The 13,453-nt window shown below is 39.2% G+C and overlaps 1 protein-coding gene across 2 annotated transcripts in view; it reads right to left on the bottom strand.

The window, feature by feature from the left end:
* The window catches only part of ACSL4 (acyl-CoA synthetase long chain family member 4), a 78,413-nt gene extending 71,249 nt beyond the window's left edge, over nucleotides 1-7,164 (bottom strand). For both annotated transcript variants that reach the window (XM_069463970.1, XM_069463971.1), the window contains exon 1: nucleotides 6,989-7,164. The gene's annotated coding sequence lies outside the window, so the exon portion shown is untranslated. The remainder of the gene's footprint in view (nucleotides 1-6,988) is intronic.
* Between the last annotated feature and the right edge of the window lie 6,289 nt (nucleotides 7,165-13,453).

Here is a 13,453-nt window from a genome sequence, read left to right as displayed (position 1 = left end):
TCTTTTTTTTTTTTTTTTTTTTTTTTTTTTTGAGACAGAGTCTCACTCTGTTGCCCGGACTAGAGTGCCGAGGCGTCAGCCTAGCTCACAGCAACCTCAAACTCCTGGGCTCAAGCAATCCTACTGCCTCAGCCTCCCGAGTAGCTAAGACTACAGGCATGCACCACCATGCCCGGATAATAGAATTATTTTCTAATAGAATTGCTGGGTCAAAATATGTGCACATTTGAAAATGTGAAAATTTTAGTATTCTTTATCAAAGTTATACAATGTGCATGCTTATTAACAGTGTAAGAGAATGCTGATTTATTAGAAGTTGATATAAGATTTAGAATTTGCCAATGTATTTGGTGTAAAATGGTTTGTATTTCCATAATTACTAAAGTGGATTTGAATCTCTTTTTCATTCATCATTATTCTTTCTTTTTCTGGGAAATGCCAATTTATAACCCTCTGAAATTTTTTCTAATGGGTGTAGGAGTATGGATATTATACAGTAGAAACTCTTATGATTTGGAATAGTTGGTTATTTAATTGAAAAGGTCAATTCAGGTGAACAATCATAAGAAATATGTGCATGAAAAACATTTCATTATATCTTCATTTTATCACTGGTAAATGTACACTCATTCACCAAACTTTTTATATAGGGCCAAGAGGCCAAGACCTTTTTCTATAACGCCAGGCCCACTGAGTGAAATTTAAACTGAATTCTTAGGGTAAAACTTCAAAGAACTTTAAAGACACTTGCAAAGCAAAGTGTGTACAGAACCCTTTTAGGTTTTTATATTTATTTTACATAAATCCTTTATAGTTATCTTACCCACACCTAATTGGACAATATTTTTTCTTTTAGCAACTTGCTTCCATCAACTCTTCTCAAAACGCTCAATTGTTTTCATTATAATGAATCTAATGTAACCATCACCCAGCTTCAACAACTATATGTGCTAAATTGTGTTTCTTTGATACTACCTACAACCCCACTTCCCACCCAACCCCCACATAATGTGAAGCAAATCCCAGACATCATATCATTTCATCTGTAAATTTTCAGTAAGAGGAACTCCAACTTTACCCACTCATATTTTTTCTGATTATAAAATTTTAAACAAATTACATATTTAAAAAAAGTACAACCAACACATGCAGGTTTAACAACAAAAACATCTGCTCTACTGGTAGGTACACAAGTACACTGGAATACTGGAGATCAATCAACTAATAGCAAGTGTTCAGTGTACAGTGTATTTGACAAAGGAAATAAAGATCATTTAATGTGGTCAGTAAAGTTGAGGTCAATTAAAGCTTCTACTGCATATGTAGAAGCTGTTTCCCCTCAGTCTGTCACTTGTCTTTTAAACTTTGTTACAGTATCTTATGCTTTCTGGAAGTTTTAAATATATACTTGGATTTTTAAAATATATCCATAATTATTTTTGTGTAGGATAGGAGGTGGGGATCCATTTTTTCCATATATAGCCAACTGTCCTTACTCAATTTCAATTTTCAACATCACACTTAGGGCATTTAAAAGAACTAAAGTGTTAACTTCTAACTTACAAAAGAAGGAAGCTGTGCAAACAAAATAATAAACCAATAGTCTAAGTTCATTTTGATAGGCTCATACTACTATGTACTTAAAGAGCACATAGCAGTTTCAGGAGCAAAAGCACTGCCATGCCTGGCTTTCTCATTACCACTCTGGCTCACAATGGGATCTCCATCTCCAAAGGACATGGAAGACTGTATAGACCTCTTTGTGAATCTTACTAGTTGCCACACCTATAAATTTACATTCACATTGAAATGACCAACATTTAACAACAACAACAACAACAACAACAACAACAAAAATCAATCTTCCCAACTCTATCCATTCCTTAATGCAGCTCCTAGACTACAGTGCCTTGGAGACTTAGTGAAGAAAATGAATGTAGTCTTCTGAACCACAATATCCCATGGAAATGTAACCAAAAGGTATAAAAAGTCAAGGTACGTGTAACAACTCACCTGCCGAATCAACTAGCAAAAAAAAAAAAAAGAAAAAGAAGAAAAAAAAAAAGTCAAGGTAAAGTTTGTTAAATTTCCCTTATAACATAGAAAGTCATTAATTTATAAAGCTGCCTTAACTCTGGGGCCAGCAAACGTTTTCTGTAAAGGTCCAGAGAGTAAATAGGCTTTGCAGGCCTTAAGTTCTGTTTCAACTCTGACACTATTATGAATGCAGACAGACAATACATAAATGAATGGAGGGAGCTATGTTTCAATAGAAGTTTATTTATAAAAACAGGTGGTGGGCAGGATTTGGCCACAGGCAGTATTTTTACCAGACTCTGCCTTATGCCAATGTTTGATCTTTATCAAATAGGAATCCACTACCCTTGCTGTACACTTACTTGAGCAAATATGGTAATACTGAAGGGACAAGTAATAATTTCAGTACCACCTTACAGAAATAGATATTCTCAGAATTAATCAGGAACCTTTCCTATAAGTTCGTCTCATATGAGCACACACATTTTTCAAAATATAAAATTGTAAGCATCACCTTAAAGCTAACATTTGTTTTAAAACACAATTAAAATTAATGCTAAATAGCTACTATAAAAAGAAAACATGCAGTCTAGACAAATTCAACAATCTTTTATGTATTATTCCAATAATTGACAGTGATAGAAAAAAGCCTGCTAAATACATGGTCATGAATCGTAACTTCACTACTCAAAATGCAGAAGTAGACTTTCAAAGTGCATTTAAACAAGAACACAGATTTATTCTTTCAATTACTTACCAAAATCCTTGATGAAAAATGATACAGTTTTGCCAAAATATTTTTAATTTAGAAAGTGAAACCAAAATCCTCCTTGGCACATCGCGTGGCTGTTTAATTTTAAAATACAAATTTTAACATTGCATTTGACAGCCTGGTGAGGTAGACATTATATTTTTAAGGTACAAAGGATGGCAGCCATTTTAAGATACTGAGAGCATGTGTGAGTATATTTTCACACTCGAAGCCATCAAGGCCATTTGTTCACAGAATATACTGAGACTCAGGATTGTTGAAAGAGAAAATGCTCATGTTGCTTACAGAAATAATGGATGTTATACAGAACAGAAAGGAATAAGACTAAAAAACAAAAGTACATAAGACCCTTGACACTAAAACACAGTCCATAAAAGGAAAAATTAACAACCTGGACCTCATCCAAATTAAAGCCTTTTGCTCTGCAAAACTCCCTGTGAAGAGGCTGAATTGAAAAGACAAGCTACAAACTGGGAGGATATATTTTCAAACCACTATGTGACAAAGAATTAGTATTAGAATATATAAAGAATTCTCAAAACTCAACAGTTAAAAAAATCCAACTAGAAAATGGACAAAAGACATGAACAAGCCATTTCACTGAAGGAGATACAGGTATGGCAAATAAGCACATGGAAAGATGTTCATCATTAGCCATCAGAAAATGCAAATTAAAACTACAAGTAACTATCACTACACATCTATCAGAATGGCTAAAATAAAAAATAGTGACAACACCAAATGCTAGCAAGGATGAGGAGCATTCATACATTGCTGGTGGGAATGTAAAATGGTACAGCCACTCTGGAAAACAGTTTGGCAGTTTCTCAGAAAAGTGAACATGCAACTACTATGCAAGCCATCAAGTATGCTCTTGGGCATTTATCCCAGATAAATGAAAATTTATGTTCACACAAAAACCTGTACATAATTGTTCATAGGAGCTTTATTCATAATGGGCCAAAGAGCAAAGTAAAACAAACAAAAATCCCTGGGAACACCAGATGTCCTTCAACAGGTGAATGCTTAAACAAACTGTAGTACATACACACCATGGAATACAACTCAGCAATGAAAAGGAACAAACTGCTGATAAAGGATACACTCCCTGCATGAATTGCCAGGGAATTATGCTGAGTGAAATAAAGCCAATCTCAAAAGGGTACATACTGTCTGATTCCATTTATATAAAGCATCTTTTGAAATGACACATGGAAAACAGATCAGTGGTTGCCAGGGGTCAGGGACAGAGGAAGCTGGCTGTAGCTATAAAAGGACAACATGAGTGACGTTTGTGGTGATGCACCTATTCTGTACCTTGACTATAGTGATGATCACATGAATCTACATATGATAACATTACATAGAACTAAATGCACACATGCAAATGAGTGCGTGTGAAACTGGTGAAATCTGAATAAAGTAGATGAATTGTATTTATTTCAATTTCCTGTTTGTGATGTTATATTATAGTTATGCACAATGTCACCATTGGAGGAAATTAGATACAACTCTACAACTGTATGAGAATATACAATTACCTCAAAATTTAAAAAAAAAGGGGGGGGGAAGCAGTATAAGACCACCCAATGGCAGCAATGGAAAAATTCAGTTTTTATTTTTGCTAAAGGTTCAGTAATTGAACATCAAGGAAGGGGGGTGGAAAGCAACGTTGAAAAGAGGCCACAGGCTGCAATTAATACAATCATCTCCTCCTCCCCTATGGAGCCTTAACTTCCCCAGGATTTTATGTCACTGATTTGACTGTTGTTTTTAATAAAAATAAACCGTGTGTGCATCTGTCTTTTCACAACCCTCACCACCACCATCACCATCCCAGACTATAAACCTGTACAGTAGGGGTTGTCTTCTTAACCATCATATCCTGAGAGCCTGGCACAAAATAAGTGACAGATGAAGGAACAAGATAGTTGAATGAATTAATGAATAAATGAATGAGATGGCTGCCTATTCTTTTAAAGTTCCTAGCTGAATACAGTTAAAAGGCAGTACATACACATTCACTTACAAATTTTTAAAAACCATAAGTGTTTTTAAAAGTGTGGTATAACACACATTTCACTTGTAAACAGAAATTAACAATAATACCTGACTTTTGTAAAATGCTCCCTAATTTACAGATTTTTACATATAGTAACTCATTTAATCAGGATGAATTAAGAACTAAGTATTATCTAGATTGGTGCTAGAGATACTTAGTTCTTAATTTGAGAAAAAAGTCCTAAACAACTTGTATAAAAGGATTTAATGACACAGCCTTAATGCAAATCGCATTTCATATACATATATTCATCATATATATTCAATGTCAAAATACAGAATTCAAATTGGGGGACCTATGGATCATTCTGCCAACCATGAAGACACTTACTTTACAGATGCAAAACTAAGATAGGTAAAGTGACTTATTCAAGATCATACATCTACGTAGAGCTAGGAATGGAACCTGAGCCTTTCAAGAGTCCCAATGCAATTCTCTTCTCACTGAATTGGGTAAGACTCTTATTTCGCCATCCATTCATTACTACCCAAAATACTCAAGACAAAAATCTTAATCTCAGAGGGAAGGAGGGAAGAAAGAAATGAAAAAAAAAAAAAGAAAAAAAATCTTAATCTGAATTGCTTGTTTTTTTTAAAAAAAAAAAAACCCCACAAAACTAAATTTACTCAAGCTTTTAATTGTTGTATTACACTTTCCATGGATTTTTAGGTGTCAAATTAGTTCTTATAACAAGACAATAAGGTACTTTATTCTAAGGTACAAGTATCCTGACAGTTTCAAGTTTCATCCCCCAACTAAAGGCAGAGAGAGTGTTAATTCTAACAGGAGTCTTACATGTCTTAAACTTTAGCAGCTTCAATGGAAAAGATGAGCTATTTTACAATTTAAGGAAGGCCCTTACGGTTAAAATCTTGATTGATATGTTCATCGGCAGTACTGTAATTGAATCTCCACTTGCTGCTTTATGTATCAAGAACATTTAAAACTCTTGTTAGAGACAAAATAAAAGAAAAACCAAAGTGACAACAACTATGGGAAATAAGGCTTTAATTACGTTAAATCTGCATTATGCAGCCAACATGTTACTAAGCATGAATTTAGAGGTCCTAGAATCAAAACACCAGAAGGAACCTTAGTTATGGTCTAGTCCAACATCCTTATTTTTGCAAAAGAAAAAACTGAGGCATTGATTAAACCACTAACCAATAAAGCAAACCGCTTACTTTTTCAATGGGATTCATGTCAATGCTATTTACCCTTATTTTGCATCTCCCTGTCGTATCTCAGGGCAACAATTGACCTTTTTTTTAAGGTGAAAAAAGCAAATTAATTACAAGAGGGTGAAAAAACTGCCTTTGAAGGAGGAGATGCTAGAGTGAAGAGAAATGACGTCTTATTTAAAATATGTAACCCCTTGATGGGGTTAGGCAATGAATCATATTCTCCTAGATTTTTCTGTCTATAGATATCAGCCACAGTTCTTTTGGGTACTCGAATCAGAAGAGGAAGCGAATAAAGCTAATACTAAATACCACCCCCCCTCCCCTGAAAGCAGGGATGTAGAGAGAAAGACCGGGGGTTAAGGAGAGCATGCTTCGCCAGAATCCAGCTGTTTTCTAACATACCCAAAGGTACAGAAGGTAGGAAGATGTCGGAAACAAGGGCATCCCTCAAATTCGAGAAGGCGGATGCTTCTAGGGCCAGAGATTCCCCGGCCCTCAGTGATAGAACAACTGGGAGGGGACAAAATGGAGCTGAGGTCTAGGGGAGCCCTAAAGGTCGTTTGGAGGTCTAGCAAGCACTTGATGGGCTCCTCTCGAAAGGGTCGCGGCAAAGCCCAGCACCCCGATCGGGAAGATGACTTCTGGCCCCCGGGGTACGGTGAGCGGCAGGAAGAAGCAGCCCAGGGTCCCGAGGACCCCAGACTCCAGGAAAGGAACAGATACAGTGACCTCGGGAATCTCCTCGATCCCAGGGAAGGCAGGCGGATAGACTGCCCAGGCTCAAGAAGAAAGCGAGCCGACTCCGGGAACCGGAATGCCCACCCAGTCTCCTCAGGGCTCAGGTGAGGTACGCTAGCCCCGCTGGAGATGGGGCCCCGATACTGACAGGGAAGGGGTGCCGGGGCCTCAGCCTACCGGGCCAGGGTTACTCACCGGTGGCGCTGCCCCTGGCGTCTTCGCAGCCGGCCAGCGCCTGACACTCGGGAAGCTCACAGAAAGGAGCCGCGTGCCCGCTAGCGCTGAGGCGAGGAAGGGCGCGCCGCCGAGGCCGGAGAAAAAGCCGCAGCGGCGCGCGCGCACCCGGATGGCCAGCGGAGGCGGGGCGCGGCGCGAGCCCGGAAAAGACGCGCCCGGAGGGGCGGGCGGAGCGGGGGCGCGCGGTGGTGTGGCTGAGGCAGCCGAATCGCGGGCGGCAGACTACTCAGCCCACCCACGCGCCCGCCCCCGCTCGCCGGGGACGTCAGCCGAAAAGGCGGGGCCGAGCGGGCTTCCAGAAGCTAGGGAGGGGTGCTGCGGGGACGCTGAGGCGGCTAACGGCAGGTTGTTGCTCCCGCTTGCGATTTGCTGCTGCAGGGCTTGCTGGCGAATGTGTTTCTGAAGGTCCTTGTTCCTAATTGCAGAGAGGTGCTGAACGGGATCACGCCCGCACCTGCAGTCGCTCCCAAGGACTCCACCTGAGGATAAAACTTTCCCTAGGGTCATCTTCCAGCTGCCCTTTAAAGATACTCATCTTTGGACTTATCTGCTCTTCCTTTAGAGAGGGAGAGATATCTTAACACTCTGACTAAAGGCATCCGGCTCTTGTAAGCCCGAGCTTATGCCTCTCATCCGTTTATCTTGCTTCTCACTGCGTTAAGATACCCGTTCCCTCCCACTCATAAAATATCACAAGAATGCAGGGTTTTCACGCTATGACTTCCATTTCCACCACAGTGTAAAGGCAAAGGAGCCCCCGACTGATAAAAGTCACCGCAGCACTTCAACATCTTGCCCTCATCGTTGCTTATAAGCCAGTCCTACAAATACTGTTCCCAAGAGATTCAAGAAATCTCTGTTAAAAATAAAATTCCAGTGAACTGTCTCAGAACGTCAAAAGGTTCGTGCCATAATTGAAAATGAGCCACGACAAACTGCCAAGAATATATCACCAGAAGAAATAAATCTCAAGTAATCTTCCAGTTCCCTGATACATAATGGTGGACTAGCTTCCTCTTCCTGTCAGTAATGGACATTTCACTTCACTTGCTATTTTCCATTTTCCCATAGAATTACCAGTTGTCTGTGTATGTGTGTATATACACACATATATACCTCACCACCTCAGATTACAGGCTAAAGTAATTCTTAAAACTTCAGTGTTCATCAGAGTAATCTGGGGTGCTTGTTTAAATGTGGGTACCTGGAGCTACAACCTCCAGATATTTTGATTCAGATCTGGTTGGGCCAGCCTGAGCAAGAGAGACCCGTCTCTACTAAAAATAGAAAATTAGCCAGGCGTTGTGGTGTGTGCCTGTAGTCCCAGCTACTGGGGAGGCTGAGGCAGGAGGATCCCTTGAGCCCAGGACTTTGAGGTTGCTGTGAGCTAGGCTGATGCCACGGCATCTAGCCTGGGCAACAGAGTGAGACTCTGTCTCAAAAAAAAAAAAATAATAATAAGATCTGGGTGGGCCTGAGAAATTTGAATTTTTAATAAGCATCCCAGATGACACTATAGGTGGCTGGCTGAGAGCACAAAGCTACAGCTTTTTGTGTGTTACTACTCTAACATACCCACCCACTTACATATATTATAACATACCTATAAATATTGCTAAGGCAGTCATGTAGCTTCCTTTTTCAAGATTGTCCTAGAAAGCTCAGGACTTCAAACAAGGAATTAAATTGTCATCTTCCTTTTACGAAATATTGTTGTAATACCACAAATAAGCAATCATTTGTCAGCTATGTAATTCACTGCGTACCCATGGTATACTGAGCACTGTCATCTAAAGTAGGCTTAACACAAAAGAAATTGAAGAAATGATCATCCCTGCCCTCAACCTACTTAGTGTCTAGTTGTGGAATTAAAATACAGACACAATACAGATCCAGTGTAGCACATAAATCAATCTGTTGGACCAAGATGAAAAAGAACTTGTAATTAAAGAGTACTTTTGCCAGTCTCCTTTATTATCAGTCTCTTGGCTCAGACATTTTCAATTAAGTAATTTCTTCTGAACATTGAGTTCTCAGCTTACTGAAGTTCCTCCAACTCTGTAGTATATAAAGGAAAGAACTCACTAGAGCCTGAAACTACCAGTTTTTGTTTGTATGTATGTATCTATATACACACATACATATGTACATGTGTGCACGATATATTTATCAGACCAAGAAACCACTTGAATTTTTCAAGATCTTTATCACTTAAGCTATTCCTTAGTGCACACAGTTAGGGCTATCTTTATTACCTACCATAGCTCACCTTTTCCTCCACATTTAACCACACCCAGGATGAAGAGGAAAGAAGAACTACATCTCCAAAAAGGAAACCAAGTGTATCCACACTATTTCCAGCTTTTCCTTTTTCACTTTTTCAGGGTCAAAACAAACCTTGTTTAATTTCTTGTCATCAAAAACCTTCCAAGAACTATTGCCCTGAGCAAAACATGTCCCAAGCAGCTATCTGACATTTTAGAGAGAACATTTGCACCGTCGTTTACTAGTTAGGAAGACGGGGTATTATTATCCCTCTTTTACAGATAAACAGATACAGGTTAAATGACTTGTCCAGTCACACAACTATTTATAGTAACAGAGCCTGGATTTCCTACCACACTTGTCATAATTCTTAGACCAGAGTGCTTGCCACTACATCAGGCTCCCTCGGGAACGAATGCTACCCAGAACTACCAATCTAATGAGAAATGGAATAAACATACGAAAATGGAAGAGTTAGGGAAATGTACAGTGCAATTGACAGACTCAAAATACAACATAAAATGCACTGAAAGCATGAAAATTAAACCATTAGAAGCAAAATAGAATTTAGCAGGACGGCTCTGTTAACAGGCACTGATATTTAGACTGTACCCCTTTTACTCTTCTGTAACAAGAAGCTGAAACGGATAGCCAGGCCGCTCTTGGCATTAGTTATTTATGGAAGGGCAGAAAACAACTGTTCTTCATTGACTTCGTCACAAGCCTTTGCATGTTAAACTTCACAGGTTTGTAGAATAATACTTTTTTCCTGCAGTCCAACTACAATACAAGCAGCAGGACTCCATAATAATATTTGCATAGACAAGTTGTGTTAGGCTTCGTCATTAACAAACCTTATTTTTTGCAGACCCAATAACCAGGCCAAATATTGTCTTTAGTGGCTTGTGTGAAACAACTGGTGAAATCAGAAACCTTAGAAGATGATCTCACTGTGAACATAAAAAATAACCTAAGCTACTCCTTTCAAAAATGGTCAAAGGCACAGTAACTAGATCTAAATACTGTTTTTGAGAAGTGATTCATCTTTTCAAAATAACCTTTTCTTTTCATTCTGGTACATTATGCAGGTTTTTTAATTAATTGAAAAACCAAAACAAATGGGAAGAAGTCTACTGCACCCAGATAGGAAAACACAGCATTGTAAAGAGTCAGGTCTTCCCAAATTAATCTATCAGGTCAGTGTAGTCCAAATCAAAATCCCAACAGGGTTTTAATGAAACTTAATTTCAGTTTCTCCCATGAAACTCATCAGTTATCCTTGAAAATTGCCTTAGCAATCGTCCCAAAAAGGAAAAAAAAAAAGACCAAAATATTCCTATTATCCATAAGGCCAGGAGCAAGTAAAATACACTGTGATTGTCATCAAATGTGTAAGAAAGTTACCTATGGTATATTTTTGCCCATTCTCTGTAGTGATTCTGGCCAGTAATGTTAGGAAAAAGGATAGGTTGTCAACATCATAACTCGCCTTAAATCTTTCTTTGTTACCCTTTCCCTTTTACATACAAAAAGATTCCAATATGTCCTATTCTTAAAAGATCAGTAAAATAATAAAATTTTAAAATGCCCCTTACTCAGAATTGACTATTACAACTGCAGAGGCCACTTAAAGGCAGGGTAGCAGGATGGAAGCCATATAGACTTTGGATTTAGGTCAATCACCCTAGACCATCTTACATAACCTCTTTCTGAGCCTCAGCCTCTGTATCTGTAAATTGGGGATAATAATGGTACCTCACTCATAAGGCTCTTCTGAGGGAAGATTAAATGAAATCATGCTCATAAAATGCCTGATTTATGGCAAATGTGGAGAGAAGTTAGACTTCAAGACCAGCCTGAGCAAGAGCAAGACCCTGTCTCTATAAAAAATACAAAAATTGGCCGGGCGCGGTGGCTCACGCCTGTAATCCTAGCACTCTGGGAGGCCGAGGCGGGTGGATCGTTTGAGCTCAGGAGTTCAAGACCAGCCTGAGCAAGAGCAAAACCCCGTCTCTACTAAAAATAGAAAGAAATTATATGGACAACTAAAAATATATACAGAAAAAATTAGCCGGGCATGGTGGTGCATGCCTGTAGTCCCAGCTACTCGGGAGGCTGAGGCAGGAGGATCGCTTGAGCCCAGGAGTTGGAGGTTGCTGTGAGCGAGGCTGACGCCATGGCACTCTAGCCCGGGCAACAGAGTGAGACGCTGTCTCAAAAAAAAAAAAAAATACAAAAATTAGCTGGGTGTGGTGGTGCAGACCTGTAGTCCCAACTTACTCAGGAGGCTAAGGCAGGAGGATCCCTTGAGCCCAGGAGTTTCAGGTTGCTGTGAGCTAGGCTGACGCCATGGCACTCACCCTAGTCCAAGCAACAAAGCGAGACTTTGTCCCAAAAACAACAACAACAACAACAAAAAGACCATTTCAGCTACACTTATCTGAGATGACCAGCTTTTCCCTGTGCATTGGCTTTTTATTTTAATCCCAAGATTATGAAAAAGCTCATGTTGTGCTGTACTTAAATGTAACATAACCCTTCCCAAGTAGATCTTATGCTCCTGACTCTTCATAAGAGACTAAAGTTGCCAGATGTACTCTCCTGTCAATCAGATGACCCAGAGCTGTCTACGAATAAAATTTTAATTATTTTTGAAAAATAAACACTAAATTCATAATTACTTGAATAAATTATTCATTTACATGTGATAGAAGATCTGGAAGAAGACCCCAATGGTGGCAGAGTAAAATCACCTCACCATTTATTATGAGTTTTCCTACAAGTGTAAAAAAAAGGGAAGTTTCAAAACCCAGTACCTTCCCATAGAAAATAAAATGCATCATCAAATTAAGTAAAAGTCAAGATGTCCTTATTTGAGATCACGGAAGTTACAGAATGAAAGACTGGAAAAATTCTAAAGATGAGAAATGTTTTAGCCACTGAGTAGGAAGCAGTGTTATGTCCTGTCTGAGCCAGTTGCATAATGTTTGATAAACAAACATCTATGACACACATTACAAAACATAGATTAAGAAACCTTTGGGCAGAGGGCAGATCATCTCACATACAAGTGTACCCAGGCACTTGGCTAGTACATAAAAGGGAGAATGGCTTCGGTACTTCGAAGGCTATGTCCTTGGGCCTTCTTCTTAGTTGATAGAAGTTTGACTGAGACAAAAGTTTTACTTTCTGTACATGTAAACATAGAAAGAATATGCATTTACCTATGAAATTTAAAGTACCTAACACATGAACTTCTCAAATAGAATTTTAGAGCTCTAAAGGACTTTAAAGATCATCTAGAGTCCAGTCAATTATTTATTTACAAATGAGGGAACTGGGGTTACAAGAGGTTAAGTAATTTATCCAAGGTTACAAAACTAGTTATTTCCAAACTGAGTACAGAAACACAGATCTCCTGACTCTCTGTTCAATGCTCATTCCACTTTGCCACGTTGCCTACCTGATACCAATTTCATAGAGCTTTTTTTATAATCTAACCATAACAAAATTATCATAGCCATGTTTATTAAAGTGCCTTGAGGTGCTTGGATACAAAACCATCAGGAATATCTAAGGAGAACAGGAAAATATGATCTGTTCAATTTTTGTGGAACATGCCTGAGGAAGCAAGTGGAATTTTTAAAGGGAAAGATAGTTTCTTCTTTTTAACATAATTTAAGGAAAACTCACACTTCTCCAACACATTTGCCATTATCTGCATGTGATCGGTCTGCCTCTCTACAGAGGTCCACTCCGGGTTGCAAGCTCCTCTGTACCCAATGAGTTCATGGAATTGATAGTCAGCTTGCCCCATCTACCATTGTTTTTTTTTTTTTTTTTTTTTTTTTTTTTTTTTTGAGACAGAGTCTCACTCTGTTGCCCAGGCTAGAGTGAGTGCCGTGGCGTCAGCTTAGCTCACAGCAACCTCAGACTCCTCGGCTTAAGCGATCCTCCTGTCTCAGCCTCCCGAGTAGCTGGGACTACAGGCATGCACCACCATGCCCAGCTAATTTTTTCTATATATATTTTTTAGCTGTCCATATAATTTCTTTCTATTTTTAGTAGAGATGGGGTCTCGCTCTTGCTCAGGCTGGTCTCGAACTCCTGAGCTCAAACGATCCGCCCACCTCGGCCTCCCAGAGTGCTAGGATTACA

The sequence above is a fragment of the Eulemur rufifrons genome, chromosome 30 (genome assembly GCF_041146395.1).
Source record: "Eulemur rufifrons isolate Redbay chromosome 30, OSU_ERuf_1, whole genome shotgun sequence".
NCBI classification, from domain to species: domain Eukaryota; kingdom Metazoa; phylum Chordata; class Mammalia; order Primates; family Lemuridae; genus Eulemur; species Eulemur rufifrons.
Note: the sequence above shows the minus strand (reverse complement) of the source record. Positions and strands in the feature narration are given on the sequence as shown.